This window comes from Lycium ferocissimum, chromosome 11, assembly GCF_029784015.1.
Source record: "Lycium ferocissimum isolate CSIRO_LF1 chromosome 11, AGI_CSIRO_Lferr_CH_V1, whole genome shotgun sequence".
NCBI classification, from domain to species: Eukaryota; Viridiplantae; Streptophyta; class Magnoliopsida; order Solanales; family Solanaceae; genus Lycium; species Lycium ferocissimum.
The window spans coordinates 58786539-58810075 of record NC_081352.1 but is presented as its reverse complement, the minus strand read 5'-3'; the positions used below and the strand labels follow the sequence as shown (position 1 = coordinate 58810075).

The window sequence follows — 23537 nt, the reverse complement described above, 5'->3', positions numbered from 1 at the left end:
TATGAGCTGGGTTCAGTTGGATGAGAGTGACGTGAGGACCGATATCCGATAGTTGTCCCAGAATCGAGGTTGTGCGTAGCGATTGTCGAGGCTTTTGCCGGAATCGTGAGGTAGCGGTTGCTGAGGTTGTTGCAGGAACTATGAGGTACATGGACTTCGCAGGTCCCTCATGTGTTTTGCTACCGAGATGTGATGTTCCATCATCGGAGTACATGTGTACACAGCATATGCATTGCATTCACATTCCATACATTATTGCATTGCATTGCACTATGGCTTCTATTGTGATATTCTTGTGATGTATTTGTGATATACGAATTTGGACTGATTATTGAGACTTGATACAGTTGGTCTTAGTTGCTATAACCATAGGCCATGATTTGGATTATCTCTGTTGATTTTCGTTGGCTCAGTTGTATATTTGGCTTCCTAAAACATGATGAATAATGAGTATCAGAATGTTGGAATGACTTTCCGATGCTAATAGTGAATAGTGTAATGGTAGTTGACTTGTGATACTTGAGTGAATTTTCCCATTGTATGTCAGATGAGATAGAAGGAAGTATAATGTGAGTTAGGCAATCATATCACTAGGGGAGGGTTGGTGAGAATAATAATCCTTGTTGTTGTGAAGAAGGGTAGGTAATGTGCACTGTCGACCTAGTTTTACTTATCATGCTTATTTGTGAACTCTTTTACTGATATGTTCTTCTAACCATTGTCGGCCCATGATTCTTACCAGTACTAGTGTTGTACTGATTCTACTCTTGCTACATCCCTTTTTGGGGTGTAGAGTTTTTCAGGAAATTGATCGTTAGAGTTTTTCGGAAGATGCACGGTGCCTATCTTGAAGGCCTCGATCCTTTTCATTCCGAGATGGAGGTTGAGTCTTAGATTTATTAATGTATTCCGGTTCAACATTAGTCGTTCTTGTCCTAGTCTAGACCAGGTCATGGGAAAAATGAGTCATTGTATTTATTTAATCGTTGTAAACACTTCCGCTATTTTGATTAATTTATTGGTTTGACTTTCGCTGTTGATTATAGTATATCTTGAAGGATAATGAATCATGTTCTTTACTTGCAAATATCTTGTTTTGGTTGAGAGTTCGCCTACCAAGGTGGGAATGGTAGGTGCCCGCGCGATCCTAAATTAGGTCCTGACAACTAAAAGGAAGGAAAAGAAAGTTTAGCTTTTTCGGCCATGGGCCCAAATCATTCGGCAATCCTATTCCATTTGTCCGCTCGTCTGAAGGGAATAGGTCTTCCATGCTTTTCTAGTTCTTCATCCAAAGCTCCAACTCTCCAAGGCTTTAAGCATCCGATTCTTTACTTCCTCTTTAAGTTTCGCGCCACATACTTCACTTTACTTGTACCTCGCACAAATAGAAAGAAAAGTAGTTAGTCAAAATGATACGCCACCCATAGCGTGACGTTTATGAACATAAATAATAATATCCCTCGGACTCGTATCAAACTTTGAGAGCTTTGATTACGGAGGCTCAGGCTTATGTTTCTTTTTTAATCTAGGGAAAAGGACTTCGGAGCATGTCGTGGCTGCGAACTAGTGACTCGTCAGTCATTCTAGTCGCCTTGCCGAACGCATGTGTGTTCTTACTTTATTACTATACTATGAGATAATCATTGCCTAAACTGAGGGATAACCTTTCCAGACAAGGCATGGCCTCAAATTAAATGTTCTCATTGGCTTAAGTGTAGTATCGTGTACAAATTGGGTTTTTTTTTCAAGTGTAGCATTTTGTTCTATTAAAGGGAAACAAACAACCCCACAGCTGTTTTCATTCAAAGGTGGTATCTGTCCCTTTTTTCCAACAAAGGCAGCTACAAAAATGTAGCAATTATACGTGATGCCACAGTTATAAGTAGTGGAAACAACTAGCAGCAAAGCAACAACTACAAGGAGCCAATCCTATCCCAAGGTAGGTGTCAAACAGAGAACCTGCTCGACCACGTATATCAACGGATCTGCTCAAAGTTTGCAGTAGGGAATCTCTCCTCAGATAGGGTGTAAATGTCCATAGATACATTAGCTATTTCGCTCAAAGAGCTGAAACAATTCATCCCAAAATGCAATAAAAATTCAGCTAAAAAATGCAGCAACCATCTCCTCAGGGCAGCAGCATAATACCAATTCATCCCCAAATGAGGCATCACTATGAGGCAACAACTGTTTAAAATGGCAACCAGCACAATAGCTAAATGTAGCAGCAGCAAATGACAAGATACAATAGCAAATAAACCCAAACAAATATAGTATCTATTTTCCTCAAGTACTGCCACTTTGAAATATGGAAAGAAATCAGGTACAATAACATTTATCCAACATAGCACTCTAGTTTAGTGTTGAGTTGCAGCAGCTCAATGGCATTTAGGATTTGAAACCCCCCCCCCCCCCCCCCCAGTTCATGCAAAGAGAAAAGGGGTGAAGGATGAGTATCAAGAAGTGACAATTTGAACAAGATAACAATAGACAAGATACTTTGTTTGCTAAATGGTTATCATAGCTTGGTTCAGATTTCACAAGTAGATTAAGGTCACAGGACAGTCAAGTTCCAAGATTATCCAGAATAGCCCATAATATAACCACAATTCCCAGAAATCATAAACAAAACAAGAAGATAAAGATTGGTTGTTTAGAAATCTAGGAGCTTATTGTTAAGAGAAACTTAAGTTAATACCATGATGTGACTTCCAGAAAGTCGGGATTCCCTCTAAGCCCAATGTACACCAAAATGAACTTAAAGACTGGCCATAACATATAGAACAAAGCAGCAAGCTAAAGATCCAGGCAGCAAGGGGGTTACCACCATCCGTGTTTCCAATACCACACAAGATCCAAAGGTTTCTAGACCCTCGGCATGGTAGGCTATTGGAGGAGGCTAGACCGAATCCCAAAGCTTACCTTGGCTTTCAACCAGCAGAACAATAGGAAGATAAAGGTTCAAGCAATGAAATTACCTAAAGAAAAGTTCTAAACATGCTGAAACTATACTCCAGAACATAAAACATTTCATAGACATACATGTAGGAAAGCAATTCTTTTAGACATTAGCTTCTAGGAAAACAGGATGTTGTTTGTCCCTTCAAGTCTCAAGCTTAGTTAAAAGGAGATTTTAATGGTTCATAGGTCCATAAATGTCAAGATAATGTCTGATTAGTCTATTCTACATAAATGACTCAAGCTAGAGACACAGGGCAGGGCATGCAGATTACAGAACTAGTCATTCCTAGATTTTTCTCATGCTATTCATCTAATGATCTTGTCACTTACTAATGTAATAAACATGGAATAGATATTACAACCTTTTTACATATTTAGATGGATGATGATAACCAGCAAGGGACACAACAAGTCAAGATCAACTTCTTCTTTTAACTAATGCAGATTATGACAAAAGGAGGTTCCCCTATATTTCAACCATTTTAAACCTTAACATCAAGCAGCAAGTTTATCAGGGCCAATCTGGGGATTCAACACACAGTTTTGAGATTCTAAACAAAGAGAGAAAACTAGGCAGCTAGAAAGGGAGAGGAACTTATGAACATAACTAACCTTCTTAACACAACTCATAACTTTATAGGGTAAGGGAAAAACAATCATCTTTTGGGAACCTAAGCTCAAACAAGATTAGATTTTAGTACTATTAAACATATATTATTTAGAAGACAACAATTAGCCACTTAATGTATTTGGCCAGAAACAAGAGAGTGTTGAAATTTTAAATCAAGTTTAGAAGAGCTTGTCTGAGTTAAGGCTTTGAAAAGAGGAAACATCTGATAGTTTAAACTTCTCAACTAAACAGAAAACACATTCTCGGGCAATATAGACCTAATGACTGCTTTCAGGAAGAACACACTTGGAAGACTACACGATTTATACTCAACAACTTTATCTTATATAATTTAAAGAAGGTAGCAATTACATGTTGATTCAGTAATGAAAAATCCAAACTTGTCCCCAAAAACATGCATTAGATTCCCCTAGAACCAAAACAGATCTCAGGTTCAAATTTATCTCTTAACTTTGTTATATTAGGTTTGAATGAACATGCTTAGATCAACACATAATAATAAGCACACAGATCATGTTGTGGTGTCACATTCTAGATTACTTATCCCCAAGAAATTTCAAACCAAAACAGTCCTTAGGTTCAAATCAAGTCTTTATAGTAAAATATATAAAACTAGAGCATATTAGCAGCTATACCAAACAACAATTTATATAACTTGGTCCCATATTAAATCACCAAACTAAACTTCCATTGATACCACGTTAAAGTTAATCATAATGGAAAACTGAAGCCAGGATATACTAATTAGTTGTATAAGCAGTGAAGCCATCGACACGTTAATCCTCTATACTAAAACCAAAACAATGTTAAACTCAATCTGCACAACTTAAATTTATTCTAACTGACAACAAACTGAAAAGAACATACAGCAAGCCTCTATAATACTACACAGAACTTTAATTTTAAAGAAAACATAAATTAGCGAGATGGGATTTAACAGCACACACTCTTCTCTCTTCTCTTATTCCCATGCAAACCCTAAACTAAACCTACCTTCAAACTATGGCCACTCCGGCCACTGGTCAGCCATCAACTGTGGCTGACCAACCTCCATCAACTTCCAACCTACATCACTACCCTCCCCTTACCAACACAAAAATACCTGCTTCTCAGCCTATTGTCCTGCTTCTATCAGTCAAAGAAACAAACCTTACAACCTACATGCAGACTCTTGTACATGAATGTACCCCTACTACCAACCCCATTGTTGATCCTATACCTATCAAGGAGGTTCAATATGTTGATGGTATCCCAGTGGTGAGTTGGACTACGACAGAAGTATCAAGAATGGAGCAAATAGAGAATTTAAAGCATGCTATTGTAGGTAAGTTCTCATATGGCTGACCAGAAATGGATGAGTTGAGAGCTATTATTCCAAGTCAATGTGGTGCTAGGGAAAGTGTCAAGTTAGATTCCTAAGAGATCGATATGCTTTGATTAGATGTTCTTTAATGGAAGATTTCATAAACATCTCTTCTAAGAGTGCCTTTTGGTTGAAGTCTAAGGATGGTAAGTCTTATCAGATGAGACCCCTCATATATGACTTCCATTTTAGGGTTGAAGAAGAGACTTCAATTGCAATGGCATGGATATCTTTCCCTTATTTATTGCCTATGACTTTGTTAAGGAATCTTTGTTTACCTTAGCATCGGCGGTTGGGAAACCTTTGTTATTGGACATGGCTACTATTAATAAAACCAGGCCTCATTGTGCTACAAGAAAGGCAATAACCGGATTTATTATCGATTTTCCTAAGTTTGTTATGATGGAGATCAAGATGACCAAACTAAGGAAGTGAATGTTATGAAAGTGAAGATTCGGTATGATCATTTGCCTAAGTATTGTACCGAATGTAAGTTACGTGTCATGCAAAGGAAGAGTGTAGAGTGTTACATCCTGAGTTGAAGGCAAAAAAGAAAGAGGATGTCTATGAAGGAGAGGCAGAAGTGAAGATGAGTGAGGAGGTGACAACTGAGAAACAAACAGTAGCAACAACATATAAGGGATTTCAATATCCAGGAAGGCATAATAGGTATAATAGATGGAGGTATCCTGTGCAGCAATATTTTCCAAAGGTGTTGTCTAGTGGGAAAGTTGTTACTTATCCAAATGCTACTAACATGGGAAAGAGGAAGGAGGATCGTGCGAGGAAAGACAAGCAACCGAGGAGTCTCACTTCAAATAATTTTGAAGTATTGAATGACAATGTAAAAGAAGGGGTGGATAATGACAACACAAAGGATTTGGTTCCTACTGAGTCAGTAGGGACACCCAAAGAGCTACTTTAATCAAGGAGGTAGAAGATGTTGACAAACCTGAGGAAAGTTTAAAAGTAACTAGGGAAGAAGGACATATTGGAATGCAGGCTGAGAATGGAAAGGCAAGTGCGGGTAATGAGATAGTTATTTACAAGGGCCCTGAAGAAAATATTAACAATGTAGATGATCCTCAAGAGACAGTTACTGATGGAGGAGACAAAGTAGCAGACAGCAAAGAACAAGTAGAAGATTGTGCAGGTTCTGAGATAGTTATTTATAAGGGTCCTTAAGAAAGTGTGGACAGGTTAGCTCAGAAACATGAGCTAAGTAACACAGTCTTTTATCAGGAGCATACTCAGAAGGAATTTTCTCTTACAATTGTGCTCAGACAGGAGGATCAGTTGAATTTTTCCATAAATCATGATGGAGTGGGATCCTACCCGCCTGAAAGGGAGGAATCTGATGATTTACAGGCGGGTCTGGTGGAAAAAGGTCAAGATCAGCAAATTCAATCCCTGACGAAACCTTCTCCTTTGAAGGAACTGCATGATGTAGTGTCCCATAATCTAGCAGATATGGCATTACCTGAGTAGCTTGATGTAGGCAACAGTGCAAAAGATGGGGTAGATAAGGAAGCCATAGAGCAGGTGTTTAAGCAGGTAGCTAAGGAAGCTAATATTTCTCTAAAGTCCATGCAGAAAGGGAGTAAGAAGGGCAAACAACAAAGTGTATTGGATATTCAGCCTTTAAGAATATTACCAAATAGAGCTGTGAAGAATGTCAATAAATCTTTATGAAGACTCTATTTTGGAATATCAGGTTCTGTGGAATTCACGACAAAGAAGCTTTTCATAGAGTGCAAATATTACATAGGCATCATAAATTCTCCATCATTGCTTTGATGGAACCATTTCAGCATTTTAGACACATTCAAAGATTTAAAAGGAGATTGGGCATGAGATATTGTCACGACCCAACCCCGTAGGCCGTGACTAGTGCCCGAGCTGGACACTCGTACACACCCATTAACCAGAATCGGCATACACATAACACATACATATATAAAGGCGAGATATCGTCTCAAACTATCGAATATACATATGTATCGCACATAAGCCGGCAAGGCTATCATAATATACACAACATATCAAAATATATACATGTAGCCGACAAGGCCGCCACGGCGAGTGGGGCCGCCCAAAACATAAATCACACAGACATAGCCGAACAGTCACTATTCATAACCCACACATATGTCTACAGACCTCTAGGAGTAATCAAAGAACCATATGACGAGACAGGGCCCCGCCGTACCCCTGAATAAACGTACATATATACAACGAAGGAATTCGTACCAAAATATGGGCTCCGGACAAGGAGCGCTCCAAGACAAGAGAATAGATGTCCTAAGGGGCGGATCACCAAAGTGGGCGTTCGTACCGCGGAATGAAACGCAGCCCCCGAAGAAAGGGGGTCAGTACGGAATATGTACTGAGCATGTAAAGCATGGAGTACAGTAAACAGAATCATACTGAAGGAAGAAGTATAGGAAAGAAACTTAGTACAGTAACCAGAAAACCACAAGGCTTGCCTTTGAAACATAAATCATGCATGTTAATATCATATCCAAATCGTTATGGGACTCAGTGACATAATCAAATAATCATCCTGTACATGTGTATGCATAAGACGTGTTCCGGCCCTCTAGTGAGGGACTCGGTAAATAAGATCATCATATCGTCATGTCATCATATCATCATGTCATCATATACCTACATATACCGTACCCGGCCCTCTAGTGAGGGACTCGGTGAATAGAATCATATATATACCATACCCGGCCCTCTAGTGAGGGACTCGGTGAATGAGATCATGTCTCCATCATATATATCATACTCGGCCCATCCTGTGGGCTGGCGCCATCATCATATCATCAAATATACCGTACCCGGCCCTCTAGTGAGGGACTCGGTGAACAATGCAGTGAAACTGTGCACGAATACATACCCGGCCCGGGACTCGGTGAAAGATGTAGCAACAGCTCGCACGAGCAGAGTAGTGAGAAACCATATGCACATAAATCATCATTACAGACTCAATAGATAAGTAAGAAATCGATGCTCGAGGGTTAAGACGATAGTCAAGCTAAGTTCTTTCAAAATGCCGTTAGAACCAAACATGGGAAAGTCTCTGGGCCCACGGACAAGTATCAAACCAATCCGAGCCTGCCTGTGAAAGTTAGAGACATTATTCGTTATAGAATCTTCTACGAAAGTATCGAAGCGATCCGAGCCCTTTTATGAAAGTTACGGACATTTTCATCATAGGACCTTTTAAGAAACAAAACTTTTTATACAACATTTACTATCCAATCACATAAAGGACACAAAGACCATAGCTCGGCTATATTAGGAATGCTAACTTCAAGCCGTGAGTAAGAATCATAGACATGATCGGATCTTAAGAATAGAGTTACCCCGAGTCTCGTATCATAGCTTACTTACAACTAAGACATGCCAAAAGAAAGAAGGGATAAGCTTTACATACCTCGTCCGCTTCCTAAGCTAATCCAAACTTAAGTCTCGGGCTTCCCAAGATCTACAACAACGTCATTATATACCCAACATTAGCTATAGATACTTAGGGATTCCATCCCAAATTAGCACTTTATCTACAGAAATTTGGGTAGCATTTCCTCTATAAATTCAACAACCCCGAGAATTCAACTCGGCCAAATCATCAACAACAATACCAACAATCATATTAGCAACATCAACAATCAATTCAAAACGCATTCTAACGTTAGTAACTCCTTTTCTACATAATTCGACAACATTCCTTTACATTCAATTCAACTACATACATTCAAGCCAACATCAACGCTCACATGTTCAAGTACTAATCCGAAACCATTCAAACAAGATTCAAGAACACTTCAAACAATCCACACAATATTCAAAACAACCCATTCAATATACCATTCCACCCGAAACTTCCCCAAACCCGAGAACAACAACAACAACACATTCCTCTCTCCCAAATTCATGAATTACACCAACAACCCACACGTTAACAATATCATTCTCACAAATACAAAAATTACATTACAATCACTTTGGTGTCTAAAACAGCCCACGACACTTACAACCTCAACTTGAATCATTAAACTTTCATTTTCATCATAGAATCCATAACAACAACAACTAAAATACTAAATAAAATTAGTTCATCACTCCTACACCATACAACACCTACTCACGGCTCAACATCCATATGCATAATTTCATGAGTTTCATCCATTTCTACATACTACAACATACACAAACCATCCATAACATATAAAAAGAAGATTAAACCTTACCTTTCCCACTTGATTCCTCAACTTGGCTAGAGTTTGTGATTGCAAAAATGAATGGTTTGCTTGCTCCAATGACCACTCGACGTTATAGAGGACCTTCCAATTGGTATAAAAGCTAGAAGAAAATATTTTTTTTTAATCAATTTTCCATGCTCTTACTCGGCTTAGCTATGGCCGAATGGTCTCTTTGTTTTCTCCAAGTTTCTCAATTTTTCTCTAAGCTTCTAAGTGTTGAAAAAGATGACTACTAGTCTTGCTTATCATCTAATATACACATATATAATTAACACATGTGGCCCATGGCCCACACATATCACACGGTCACATGGCCCTTTTGTTCATGAATTATGAACTTCCTTTAATTCACTTTTTACCCCAAATTTTCCTTAATATTTCATACCAATAAAATTATAAGCGACTTGTGCCTTAAAACAAAATCGGGGGTCAAAAGTCTCTACCTCGTATCCCGGAATAGTCTTGTCCTTAGCTTATCGTGGTTAGCTCGGATTATCCCAATGTGCAAAATACGGGATATAACATCCTCCCCCCCTTTAGAACATTCGTCCTCGAATGTTAAACTAGTCTTATAAGGTCTTATAAGGATCTCGGGGGGTTTCCTTTACTACTATAGTATGCAGTCTCATCTATCAATCATATTTCTTCTTCATCTTCTCTTCAGCTTCTCAAATCATCTCCTCCCTGTTATTGTTCTGCCACAATACCTTAACAGAAGCCACGTCTTTAGTACGGAACCTTCTTGCCTTACGAACAATGTAATAAGGTCCAATACATCTCGGGTTAAACTTCTCCTTCTTGTTGAATTTCATTACCCCTTTCATGGGTGATGTTTTCAAGCATCCCCGCTCGCCAATTGGAATTCTAAGTGTCGACGCCGATTGTCGTCATATGATTTCTGTCGTCTCTGAGCTGCTAATAGCCGTCCCCTGCTTTAACTATCATCAGCTGGTATAATTCTGAAAGAATTTGACGTATAAATTCACCCTCTTTTAGTAACCCGCTAGCTCTGACCATCTTGCTTAAATCATCTTATAATCTCCCTTTACTCAACTTGTAACATTCTAGGCACCTTATCTCGTGTCATTTCTTTATCTTTAATTCAAACTCTTCTATCGTCCCTTTGCTCAGATCTTGCTCTCAACTTTCCGGTCACACATTAGGTTGCAATCTTTACAAGAATATGCGGAGGTGCTCAAATTAGCCCAAAAATACCTTAGCGTGGCTTCATCAATCCTTATGTTTTACTTTGTCTTCTCTTTCTTACGACCGGTATCGAAATAGATCTTTGGTTCAACCATAGTCATGTCCTGTCTGTCCTCAGTGCTAATTCTATCTCGGTAGTTTAGCTTAACCCATTTTTACATCTTTCCTTAATGCACCCAGAATATTATCACCGTATTGTTATTACTGAATCCAAACTTTTCTCATTAAGTATTTGCTCGGTCTCATCCCGAGCATATAAATATTCATAGGTAACATAACTACTCTTATACGACTTGTATAAAGTATATTCCATCTTAGTTACAGTCTTTCCTTCTCCTAGTTCACTCTGCTCCACCTATTCCTTCCGTCCTAACCTTCGCTTGTAGCCTACCCTGTCATACTCCTTTCCCTTCCTTTATTCACTCCTTTGACGTTCTCACTTCCTACTATAGGAGGTCTTCTATTTTTCTCCCTTACTACTCATAGGTCGCAGTATCATTAGCAAACAACCCTATTGCCCACATCTTAGCCTCTAATCCAGCATAGCAGTGTTACCTTTCATAATGTCTCTGTAAGTTACTCGTTATCGTTCTCTTGTCGTATTCTCCTTTAAGCCTCCACTTTCCAATGTCATATCATTCAAGATCTCTACAATTAATTCCCAGCACTATCTCAACTACCATCCTAGCGTCTACCCCTTTTTCTGGCTTTTGGATCTTACTAACTTGTCTCGGCAAGGGATCTTACCTGTAGCCCGAGCATCCGTATCGAATATATTGTAGTGTTGATTGTCTCCATCTTGCACTTGCATCTCTCGCACCCGCTTCCCCCCTTAAGGGTGTACTTATACTTTTACCCGATTATACTTTTCCCTATGTCCGCATTTTCCAATCTCAATTAGGCGGCACTTTTATTTCCGACATTCTGATCTCCTTGCCGTTCGTCTACTCACTTTCCTTCTTTTCCAAATATCATTGTGTTAGTACTTCCCAAGCTTATCCTATAGTGAAAACAGCATCAGCTTGCCTTGTGACATTTGTGCCATTTATTTTTCCTTTCACTTGAACTTCGTTACCCTGTCCGTTTAATGCCTTCCATATACCGCCACGTTGGTTGCCGGAATACACATATTCGCTGATATAGCCACGTACGGGATATCATGTGCATACCTATATAGACATAATTACTACTATCTTGCTTACAAAATATTTCCAACCACTATTCCAACTCACCCTAATCCTAGAGCTGTGATGCACCTTCTTTCTCTTCACCGGTCGAGTCCGCCCTGGCCTACGCGACCTCTTAAGGTTTTTGCCCACTATGTGTATTCTAATTTCCCTTAGACTTCTCTAGCTTCCCATTTGGCTCTCCTGTGTTTGACTTTATAGGACTTTTAGTACCCTTCCCAGGGGGGTCACCCATCCTAAAATTTCTCTCACTCCAGCACGCTTAACCTTGGAACTTTGGTGGAATACGACGCTTTAATGCTAGTACGATAGTGTCCACCTCACCGTATGACCTTCATCACATAATCTAGAGTAAGTTGAAGTCTTAACGGATTTTAAAACGTTCTCATAACACATCTCCCTCCGAATTAGAAAGGGTCTCTTACTCTTCTGGCTCCACAATTACTATTCTAGCCCTTTTTCAATCCTCAATCTTCACTTTTCACCTATGGGTACGACTACTTTCCGTCTTAGACTTCCAGGTTCCCAATGGTGATGGACACACCTTGACCGCCATTACTTATAAATACTTGGTTATCGGCCTTTGGATTTCTGCCTACCGCTATTAAGTAACAATCATACAGCAGATACACATACATAAAAATATAAATTCCAATAAGGATTCATATACCTGTAACCGCATTTGGTGATGCCTCCTGGTCCTGTCTACTGGCCAACGCATATAGGCGGTTCGGTGGACCGCTAGAACTGGAGGCTCCGCCACGGCCTGCTGGTGTCGGTATACCCTGCCCCATAGGGCGCATGGGTACGGGGAGAAGATGATCCAAAGAATCGACCCAAAGAGGGCCGAGCCGTACCACCTGGACTATCCCTATACGGACACTCCCTCATAATATGGCCCTGACGGCCGCAAGTAAATCAACCACCTATAGCGAACCGGCATTTCCCAAAATGAGGCCTAGCACAATGAGAACAACGAGGCAAAGGTGGCCTCGACTGACCCGAGCTCCTATGCATCTGTGAACCTGAAGCCCTGGAGCTCTGACCGACTCCTGAATGCCCTGTGCTATCCGATCTCCTACCCGAAAACCGTAGGGGTGCACTCCGCGCCGGGCCGAGAAGAATACCCGGTGTCGTTCGAGGTTGCCTCGCTTCGAAACTCCCCTGCAACAACCGGGGGCCGATCTAGCCCTCTTGGCCGGCCCCCGTCATGATCTCGTCGGCCGGCGCCCCGTGTCGATCCTCCATACCCTGGGCATACGCCTGTACCCGTGCAATATCCATACCGGGCTGAGAAGCCATCACCATACAACTATCGACCAGATAACGATCTAACCCCATCACATACCGATGCATCCTATCGGTCATATCAGCTACAATAGTGGGTGCATATCTAGCCAACGAATCGAACTCAAGGCTATAATCTCGAACGCTCCTATCATTCTCCCTCAGGCGTAGGAATCTATCAACTCTGGCTCGCCGCATCTCTGGAGGCAGAAAGTGGCCCAGAAAGGCCTCCATAAACTCGTCTCATACTGCTGGAGGAGCATCCTCTCCCCTAGACAACTCCCACGACTCATACCAATTAACGGCTACATCGCGCAACTGATATGAAGCCAGCTCGACAGACTCAGTCTCAGAAGCTCTAATTACCCTCAGCGTGCGCTGCATCTATCGAATAAACTCCTGGGGGTCCTCCTCGGGCTTTGACCCGTAGAACTCTGGGGGATTACAAGTCAAGAAATCACGGGTCCTCAGACTATCATATTTGTCTGCATGGTCACCCCCTAATCCGTGCCTCGCGAGCCCGCCCGCCACTATCCGGTCGCAACCAACCGCCTCTCTCATAGCCCCTCCGCCCCCGGCGGGGAGCCGGGAGGTGGAGCCGCCCCTAATCCGTAGGCCTCGCCGCCGCCCTATGCTCCTCTCGGTAGTGGCGGTGTAGCGGCGAACCGGCCGACGGGGCACAACCTCAGCACGCCGAGCACGGCCCCGGTAACTCTCCGGCCTCGGCTCGTCTCTCCAAACCGCCGCTAACTTGCCCTTCCGGCGCCCTCGTCGCCTTCTTTGGAGGCATCGCCGAAAACATAACAATTTGTTAGGGAGGAGTCATCCTGATAATACAGCTCTATCGCACGATCTAGGATAAGAAGGAAAGATAATATCCTAAATGTCCTGTAGCTTCCTGTTTATAGATGTGGTGCACAACACACCGATAAACAAGACTCTACTAGACACGGTCTGTAGACACTCCGAGGACGAACCGCTCGATACCACTTCGTCACGACCCAACCCCGTGGCCGTGACTAGTGCCCGAGCCGGACACTCGTACACACCTATTAACCATAATCGCATACACATAACACATATATCTACAAAGGCGAGCTATCGTCTCAAACTCGTCGAATATACATATGTATCACACATAAGCCGCAAGGCTATCATAATATACACAACATATCAAATATATATACATGACTCGACAAGGCCGCCACGGCGACGGGACCGCCCAAAACATAAATCACACGTACATAGCCGAACGGTCACTATTCACAATCCACACATATGTCTACGTACCTCAGAGTAATCACGTAACCATATGACGGACAGACCCCGCCGTACCCCCGAATAAACGTACATATATACAACGAAGGAATCGTACCAAAATATGGGCTCGGACAAGGGAGCGCTCCAAGACAAACAGAATAGATGTCCTAAGTCGGCGGATCACAAAAGTGGGCGTTCGTACTACGCAGTATGAAACACCCTTCGAAGAAAGGGGTCGGCACGGAATATGTACCGAGCATGTAAAGTATGGAGTACGAAGAAATGTAATCATACCGAAGGAAGAAGTATAGGAAAGAAACTTAGTACAAGAACCAGAAAACCACAAGGCTTGCCTTTGAAACATAGATCATGCATGTCAATATCATATCCAAATCGTTATGGGACTCAGTGACATAATCAAATAATCATCCTGTACATGTGTATGCATAAGACGTGTCCCGGCCCTCTAGTGAGGGACTCGGTAAATAAGATCATCATATCGTCATGTCATCATATCATCATGTCATCATATACCTATATATACCGTACCTGGCCCTCTAGTGAGGGACTCGGTGAATAGAATCATATCATATATATATATATATACCGTACCCGGCCCTCTAGTGAGGGACTCGGTGAATGAGATCATGTCTCCATCATATATATCATACTCGGCCCATCCTGTGGGCTGGCGCCATCATCATATCATCAAATATACCGTACTCGGCCCTCTAGTGAGGGACTCGGTGAACAATGCAATGAAACTGTGCACGAATACATACCCGGCCCGGGATTCGGTGAAAGATGTAGCAACAGCTCGCACGAGCAGAGTAGTGAGAAACCATATGCACATAAATCATCATTACAGACTCAATAGATAAGTAAGAAATCGACGCTCGAGGGTTAAGACGATAGTCAAGCTAAGTTCTTTCAAAATGCCGTTAGAACCAAATATGGGAAAGTCTCGGGGCCCACGGACAAGTATTAAACCAATCCGAGCCCGCCTGTGAAAGTTAGAGACATTATTCGTTATAGAATCTTCTACGAATGTATCGAAGCGATCCGAGCCTCTTTATGAAAGTTACGGACATTTTCATCATAGGACCTTTTAAGAAACAAAACTTTTTATACAACATTTACAATCCAATCACATAAAGGACACAAAGACCATAGCTCAGCTATATTAGGAATGCTAACTTCAAGCCGTGAATAAGAATCGTAGACATGCTCGGATCTTAAGAATAGAGTTACCCCGAGTCTCGTATCATAGCTTACTTACAACTAAGACATGCCAAAAGAAAGAAAGGGTGAGCTTTACATACCTCGTCCGCTTCCTAAGCTAATCCAAACTTAAGTCTCGGGCTTCCCAAGATCTACAACAACGTCATTATATACCCAACATTAGCTATAGATACTTAGGGATTCCATCCCAAATTAGCACTTTATCTACAGAAATTTGGGTAGCATTTCCTCTATAAATTCAACAACCTCGAGAATTCAACTCGGCCAAATCATCAACAACAATACCAACAATCATATTAGCAACATCAACAATCAATTCAAAACGCATTCTAGCGTTAGTAACTCCTTTCTACATAATTCGACAACATTCCCTTTACATTCAATTCAACTACATACATTCAAGCCAACATCAACGCTCACATGTTCAAGTACTAATCCGAAACCATTCAAACAAGATTCAAGAACACTTCAAACAATCCGCACAATATTTAAAACAACCCATTCAATATACCATTCTACCCAAAACTTCCCCAAACCCGAGAACAATAACAACAACACATTCCTCTCTCCCAAATTCATGAATTACACCAACAACCCACACGTTAACAATATCATTCTCACAAATACAAAAATTGCATTACAATCACTTTGGTGTCTAAAACAGCCCACGACATTTACAACCTCAACTTGAATCATTAAACTTTCATTTTCATCATAGAATCTATAACAACAACAACTAAAATACTAAATAAAATTAGTTCATCACTCCTACACCATACAACACCTACTCACGGCTCAACATCCATATGCATAATTTCATGAGTTTCATCCATTTCTACATACTACAACATACACAAACCATCCATAACATATAAAAAGAAGATTAAACCTTACCTTTTCCACTTGATTCCTCAACTTGGCTAGAGTTTGTGATTGCAAAAATGAATGGTTTGCTTGCTCCAATGACCACTCCACGTTATAGAGGACCTTCCAATTGGTAGAAAAGCTAGAAGAAAATATATTTTTTTTTGATCAATTTTCCATGCTCTTACTCGGCTTAGCTATGGCCGAATGGTCTCTTTGTTTTCTCCAAGCTTCTCAATTTTTCTCTAAGCTTCTAAGTGTTGAAAAAGATGACTATTAGTCTTGCTTATCATCTAATATGCACATATATAATTAACACATGTGGCCCATGGCCCACACATATCACACGGCCACATGGCCCTTTTGTTCATGAATTATGAACTTCCTTTAATTTAATTTTTACCCCAAATTTTTCTTAATATTCCATACCAATAAAATCATAAGCGACTTGTGCCTTAAAACAAAATCGGGGGTCAAAAGTCTCTACCTCGTATCCTGGAATTGTCTTGTCCTTAGCTTATCGTGATTAGCTCGGATTATCCCAATGTGCAAAATACGGGATATAACAGATATGCACATCATAACTGCAATGGTAAAATTTGGTTCTTTATAAATGATAATATAGATGTAGAAGTGATTCAGGATACAGATCAACAGATTACAGTTAAGCTAAGTTTTTAGGAAGATAATAAGATTCTTATGGCTATTATGATTTATGCAAAATGTGAAGCAGAGAATTGGTGTTTGGGATAACTTGTATAACCTGGCTGATCAAATAGAAGTGCCCTGGCTTATGGGAGGGGATTTCAATGTCATTTGAATGAAGATGAGAAAATAGGGGGTCTACCAGTTTATCCTGATGAGTATGAAGATTTTGCATTCTGTGTGAATTCATGTGAACTATTTGAAGCTCCTTTTAAAGGGAGCTTATTCACATGGTGGAATGGTAGAGCTGGTAGGGATTGTATTTTTAAAAGGTTGGACAGAATGCTCACTAACTCAAAACTACAGGATTGGTTTGGTCACATGGAAGTTGAGCATTTATCTAGAACTGGTTCTGATCATGCTCCTCTTCTACTTACTTGTGGAAATTCATCCCAACATGTAAGGAAACCTTTCAAATTTCTAAAGTTTTGGATGGAACATGAATCCTTCTTAGGGACTGTGAATCAAGGGTGGAATACTGATTTTGAAGCAGATGAACTCATTACTTTTAAACTGAAGCTTAAAAAAGTTAACTCTGTTCTATAATAATGGAGTAAAGCTACCTTTGGGGATATCTTCAAGCAACTGGTAGTAAGGGAAGATATTGTGAGAGTTAAAGAATAGCTTCTCCTGCAAACAGGATGGTACTCCAACTAGCACAAGCAGAATTGAAGAAGTATCTGCATTATGATGAGGAGTTCCGGAGACAGAAATCTCATTTTACTTATTTTTCTGAGGGGGATAGGAATACAAGGTTTTTCCACAATATGGTAAATGGTAGGAGGAAGAGATTGCAGGTCAAAAGGATGAATAAGCAAGATGGAAGTTGGATTGAGGGGGAAAATGCTCTAGCTGAGGAACCAACTCAATTTTATCATCATCGATTTTTACACAGGAGAATATCTTTTCTAATTTCTCATTGCTGCAACATATTCCTAATATGGTTACATAGGAGAAAAATCATATACTTACCAAAGCATGCCAACTCTAGAATATGTTAAGAATGCGCAGTTTTTGATCTATCGGTGAGATAGCTCGGGTGGTCCAGATGGTATGATAGGAGCATTTTATCAAGTATCGCCGGGAAATGTGGGGGATGTGTATAATGTAGTGAAAGTCTTCTTTGAAGGACAGACTTTGCCAAAGTCTATAACTCATACAAATCTGGTTCTGATCCCAAAGAAGAATAATGTTGAGACCTTTGCAAATATGAGGCCCATAAGTCTCAGTAATTTTATTAACAAAGTGATCTCTAGAGTGGTGCAAAATAAACTTGAAAATGTTTTGCCTTCTTTGATATTTGCTAATCAGTCTGGTTTTGTAAAGGGAAGATGTATCATTGAGAATGTACAGTTAACCCAAGAGGTGGCATTAGATATAAGACTTGGGGGAAAACCAACTAATGTGGTGCTTAAATTGGATATGGCTAAGGCCTATGATAAAGTGTCATGGGAGTTTTTGACAAGAGTTCTGAGGAAGATGGGATTTGCAGAATTATTTATAGATATAATATGGAGATTGATAGCAAGCAATTGGTACTCAGTTCTATTCAATGGACAGGCTTCTGGTTTTTTCCACTCAACAAGAGGTGTTAAGTAAGGAGATCCACTCTCTCCCGCATTGTTTATTTTGTCTGCAGAAGTGCTGTCTAGAGCATTGAACTCTTTATTTGAGGACAATGGCTTTAGAAGCTATGGAATACCTAAATGGAGTGCTAATTTGAATCATCTTGCTTATGCAAATGATACCTCATTGCAGCTGATCATGGGAATATTACAGGAGTATGAGCAGATGTCAGGGCAGCTTATCAACAAAGGAAAAAGTTCCTTCCACATGCATAGTAAAGTTGCAAATGTGATAGTGCAGCAGGTGGAGGCTATTACTTGTTTTAATAGGGGATCTTTCCCTTTCACATACTTAGGTTGCCCAATCACACATGCAAGAAAGAGAAAGGCTGATTATAGTGAATTGATCAAAAAGTGAAAGACAACCGACGACTTGAAAGGAAGACTTTTATCTTTTGGAGGAAAAGTTGTTTTGATCAACAATGTTTTACTGAGTATGCCAATTCACCTACTCTCAGCCATCAGACCTCCAAAGGGTGTTATATATGACCTGCATAAGATGTTTGCAAGATTTTTCTGGAATAATAGTGAAGAAGGAAGAAGAAGACATTGGTCTTCATGGATGAATCTGTGCTTGCCAAAGGAGGAAGGTGGAGTTGGCTTCAGATCCTTATTTGATGTTTCTAAAGCATTATGTGCTAAACTCTGGTAGAAATTTAGAACTACAAATACTCTATGGTCAAATTATATGTGGAACAAGTATTGTAAAAGGCACTACCCTCGGTATGTGCCTTGGAAAGAAGAGGCTCTCGTGTCCGGAAAATGATGTTAGAAGCTAGAGACAACATGAAGCATGAAATGTGGTGGGATCCAAGAAGTGGAACTGCTAATATTTGGTTTGATAATTGGACAAAACTTAGAGCTTTATACTACATAGTTCCTGATGAATTTGTTGTGGATGAAACAGTATAAGATGTGAAGGAATTGAGAAATCAAGATGGGTGGAACATGAGTAAACTACATCAGCTTTTTCTTACAGATATTGTTGATCATATACCGGAAGAATTAGACTTTCATGAATCTACGAGAAGAATGGGATAAACCAAGGTGGATGATGACAAAGATCGTGTAAATTTACAGTTGGAAGTTCATGAGAGCTCTTAAGAAGGAAAGTCGGGAAGTCCGAGATATACAAAAGCACGTGGACACCGGTGTTTGCCTTTCAAAATCTCATTCTTTTTTCCGGAGATGTGGAAATACAAACCGAGGGGGATATAGTGAGAAGGATTGGGATTGATACGGTAGTAAAATGCTATTGTTGTGATCCTAAACAACTTGAAACTGTAGATCATCTATTTGTCACAGGAGAAATTGCTTCATAGGTCTGGAGATATGTTAAAACTGCTGTAGGAATCACAACAACTTTGCTTCAGGTGAAACAAGTGATACAGGTCTGGTGGAATGCTGATTTTTCATCTAAGTTCAAATCCATTATTAGAGGCCTAGGGGTGGTAAACGGGTGGGTCGAGTCGGATATGGGTCGGGTCGAAAATGGGTTGACAAAAAACGGATCAGTTACCCGACCCGCCCATATTTAACACGGTTAAAAAATGGGTTACCCATCGGATAATATGGATATCCATATTATCCATATTATCCAAAGCTACTTCAAAGATGTTGGCTTCATGTAGCCAATATGGAGAAGATTAATTTACTATTTTGTCCACAAATCCAATCCCTAGTACATAGTTGCACCTCAACATTTGTGGGAAGAATAGAACTTCGAACCTTTTCAATGACACGACCTCAAAGAAAATCTTTTTTGAAAAATATCCACCCAACCCCACCCCCCACCACCCACTCCCCAACCAAATCCCAGCCCCACCTAACGATCACCCTCGAACGCACTTCATCTTTCACCTACCCACCCCAACTCATCCTATCCCACACCACCGCTCCACCCAACCCTCACCCAACCCCCTTCCCAAAGCGTCTATTTCATATATGACTACTTTGTACTTTGAAGACAACCCAAAAAGTGACTATGTTTGTAAACTAGCCATTTTTTAAAAGTGACAAAAAATGGCTATTTTTGTAAATTGACCATTTTTATAAAGTGACATAAAATGGTTATTTTTGCAAAAATTTATTTCTTGGAAAACGACCGAAAATGCAAATTTGCAAAAATAAGCAACTTTTTCATCATTTTTCAAAAAATGGCCACTTTACAAAAGTAGCCATTTTTGTGTCACTTTAAAAAAATGGCTACTTTACAAAATTGACCACTATCTTGGAAATGGCACATTTCAAAAATGGTTATTTTAATACTTTCACAAAGAAGCTATTTTAAAAAATGGCTACTTTTGCAAAGCGAGTTAGTTTTTAAAGTAACTACTTTCACAAAACGACTATTCATGAAAATTGACTACTTTCAAAAAGTGACTATTTTTAAAAAGTATCTACTTTCACAAAGTGGCTATTTTCTAAAAGTGACTACTTTTACAAAGTGACTATTTTCTTAAGTGAATACTTTTGCAAAACGACTATTTTTGAAAAGTAGCTACTTTTCGCAAGTAATATTTTGAAAAAGCGGCTACTTTTGTAATGTGATTACTTTTGCAAAGTTGCTATTTTTGAAAGTTACGACTTTCACAAAATGTCTAGTTTTGCAAAGTTCGAGAGATAGGGGTGGTGGTAGGGAGGGGGCGAGAGGTAAGGGTTGGGGGTGGGGCGGGCCGGGGTGGTTATAGGGGTGGGGAGGGAGGTAGTGGTGGGGGGGGGTGGGGGGTGGGGGTAGGAGGGGTGGTTAAGGAATTTGTTTTCTAGAGAAAATATTTTCCAAAACATTTTGACCAACCAAACATGGGAAAATTGGAAACATTTCCTTCATACCAAACACACTCTATATGTTGTGGGTTTTATCCATTTTACCCATTAATTTACTCATATTTTAAGTGGATAATATGGGTTGACTCATATTGGACCCATATTAAATGGATAGGGTATCCAACCCATTTAAAATGGGTTGGATCGGGCGGATAACCATATTTTTAACCCATTTTGCCACCTCTAATTTAGAGCCATACCAGTGACACAATGTGGCAAATATGGAAGTGGAGAAACACTGTGGTGCGTGGAGGGAAGATGACAATCAATAAGGTGATATATGAAATAAATTTGACCATACATCAGATGTGCAAAGTTAGAAATCCAAGAATGCAAGTACCAAAGTCTCTTCCACAGATTATGCAGATGTTTCAAACATACTGACCACATATAGTGAGCAAGCTAGTGAGATGGAATTTGCCTATGCCAGGGTTGTTTAAGTGTAACTCAGATGGTGCTTCTAAAGGCAATCCGGGGGCCAAGCTCGTGGCATTTTGTATTAGGAACTCGAGGGAGACCCGTGCGCCGCAGCCTAGAAGAATATCAGATGGATCAAATTTAGTTGCTGAAGCAATGGCATTACAAGAGGGGATTAAATATTGTGTGACAAATGATCTATTGCCTATAATATTAGAGACTGATCCAATGACCCTTAAAATGATCTTGACAGGACAATGGGAAGTACCATAGAGTATCTCTTTGATCATAAAGGATATTACAAGGTTGAGGAGGGATAAGGAAGTGAGAGTGGAGCATGTACTGAGGGAAGGAAATGGATTGGCAGATTGTTTGATTAACTTTGTTTTTTATTTTGCAGGTGAACATCATTTCAATACTTACCAATCACTTCCAAAGAAAGCAAGACAAGTTTTGAATACTGAAAAAGCACAGATGCCATACATCAGAATTAGGCAAGCCAAAGATCATCAGATTCCAGGAGATTAACACATGCAATGAGGTTTCGCAGATGTCAAAAAGCTGCAAAGTGACTAAAGCCTAGATCGATTTAGCAAGATTGAATATAAAGACTTTTGACAAAGTTACAATAGTGGTATTAGTGTGATTACTGTGCTCATTCTCGTTGTCACATGTCCAAAGGATCCTTTTTATACAATCATTCTTGAAGGAAAAGGTCAACACTACATAGGCCTGGATCAAACACGAAACGGTGAACATGAGGAACTTTCAAGGAATTCTATTCCATCCTTGAAGCCTGAATTTTAATTCAATGGACTGTGGATCCATAGCACCTTGTGAGAGCTTGAGGTGTCAGCATGGTATCAAGTCAAGGCCAAAGGATTTGCAGTAGACAAGCTTTTAGACTTCCTTTAGTTTGGATTCATGTATTATATTTCTTTATTTTCTGCATTTTTAGATTCTGTACAGAACATGATTTATAATAAAGCACTATCAGGCAATCTGCTTGGTAGTTTTGATTAAAAAAAAAATGAGATGGGATTTGCGAATTACCTTTTTGTTGAGCAGCGACGGGGACGACAAGAGTTGAGTCGATCACTCTTTCACCCGAACCAACTATTCCAACGAATTAGAAACGACTTCAAAAATTTAACCACTAGCAAGAAACTTCCTCGAATCTCAAGGCTTAGTCGAGTTTCTAAGTGTTCCTACTCTTGCGGGTGTAAAAACCCATTTTAGGTGTAAAACCCCATTTGTGGTGTCCAAAACCTCTGTCCAAAAATGAAGAAATGGTTCTCTATTTATAGAAGGCCAGTTCTAGGGTTTGAGATGTTTAAATTCGATGTGGGACAGATTTGAAACTTGAAAGTCGTTTCTAGTTGCTTCGAAATCCAAATCATTGTACGAATATGAAGAAAAATCGAAATACAAATTGAAGAAAGGAAATGGGTCAGCATATTACCGTTCTGTGAGAAGATGACAAGAAACAATTCAACATTTTTTGCCCGAAGTGTATAGGCAACAACTGAAAATGTAAAAAGCTTTTGCAACTTAGCCAAAAATGGCAAATACAACTGGGTTCGCATGGGTTTCGAGCGTGGGATTATGCTTTCTCTGATTTTTGGGAGAAAAGTTTAGGGCTCGTTTGGTTCTTTTAAAATGAAAAGAAAAGAAAGGGGTTTGAGGGGTATGAAG

General features: G+C 40.0%; 1 long non-coding RNA gene across 1 annotated transcript; it reads right to left on the bottom strand.

Annotated features, from left to right (window-relative positions):
- Positions 1-1187: 1187 nt before the first annotated feature.
- LOC132037040 (uncharacterized) lies at positions 1188-22942 on the bottom strand. Its single transcript, XR_009409739.1, has 2 exons — positions 22896-22942; positions 1188-1375 (listed from the first exon to the last, which is right to left on the bottom strand). It is a non-coding gene; the product is annotated as an uncharacterized LOC132037040 (long non-coding RNA).
- Between the last annotated feature and the right edge of the window lie 595 nt (positions 22943-23537).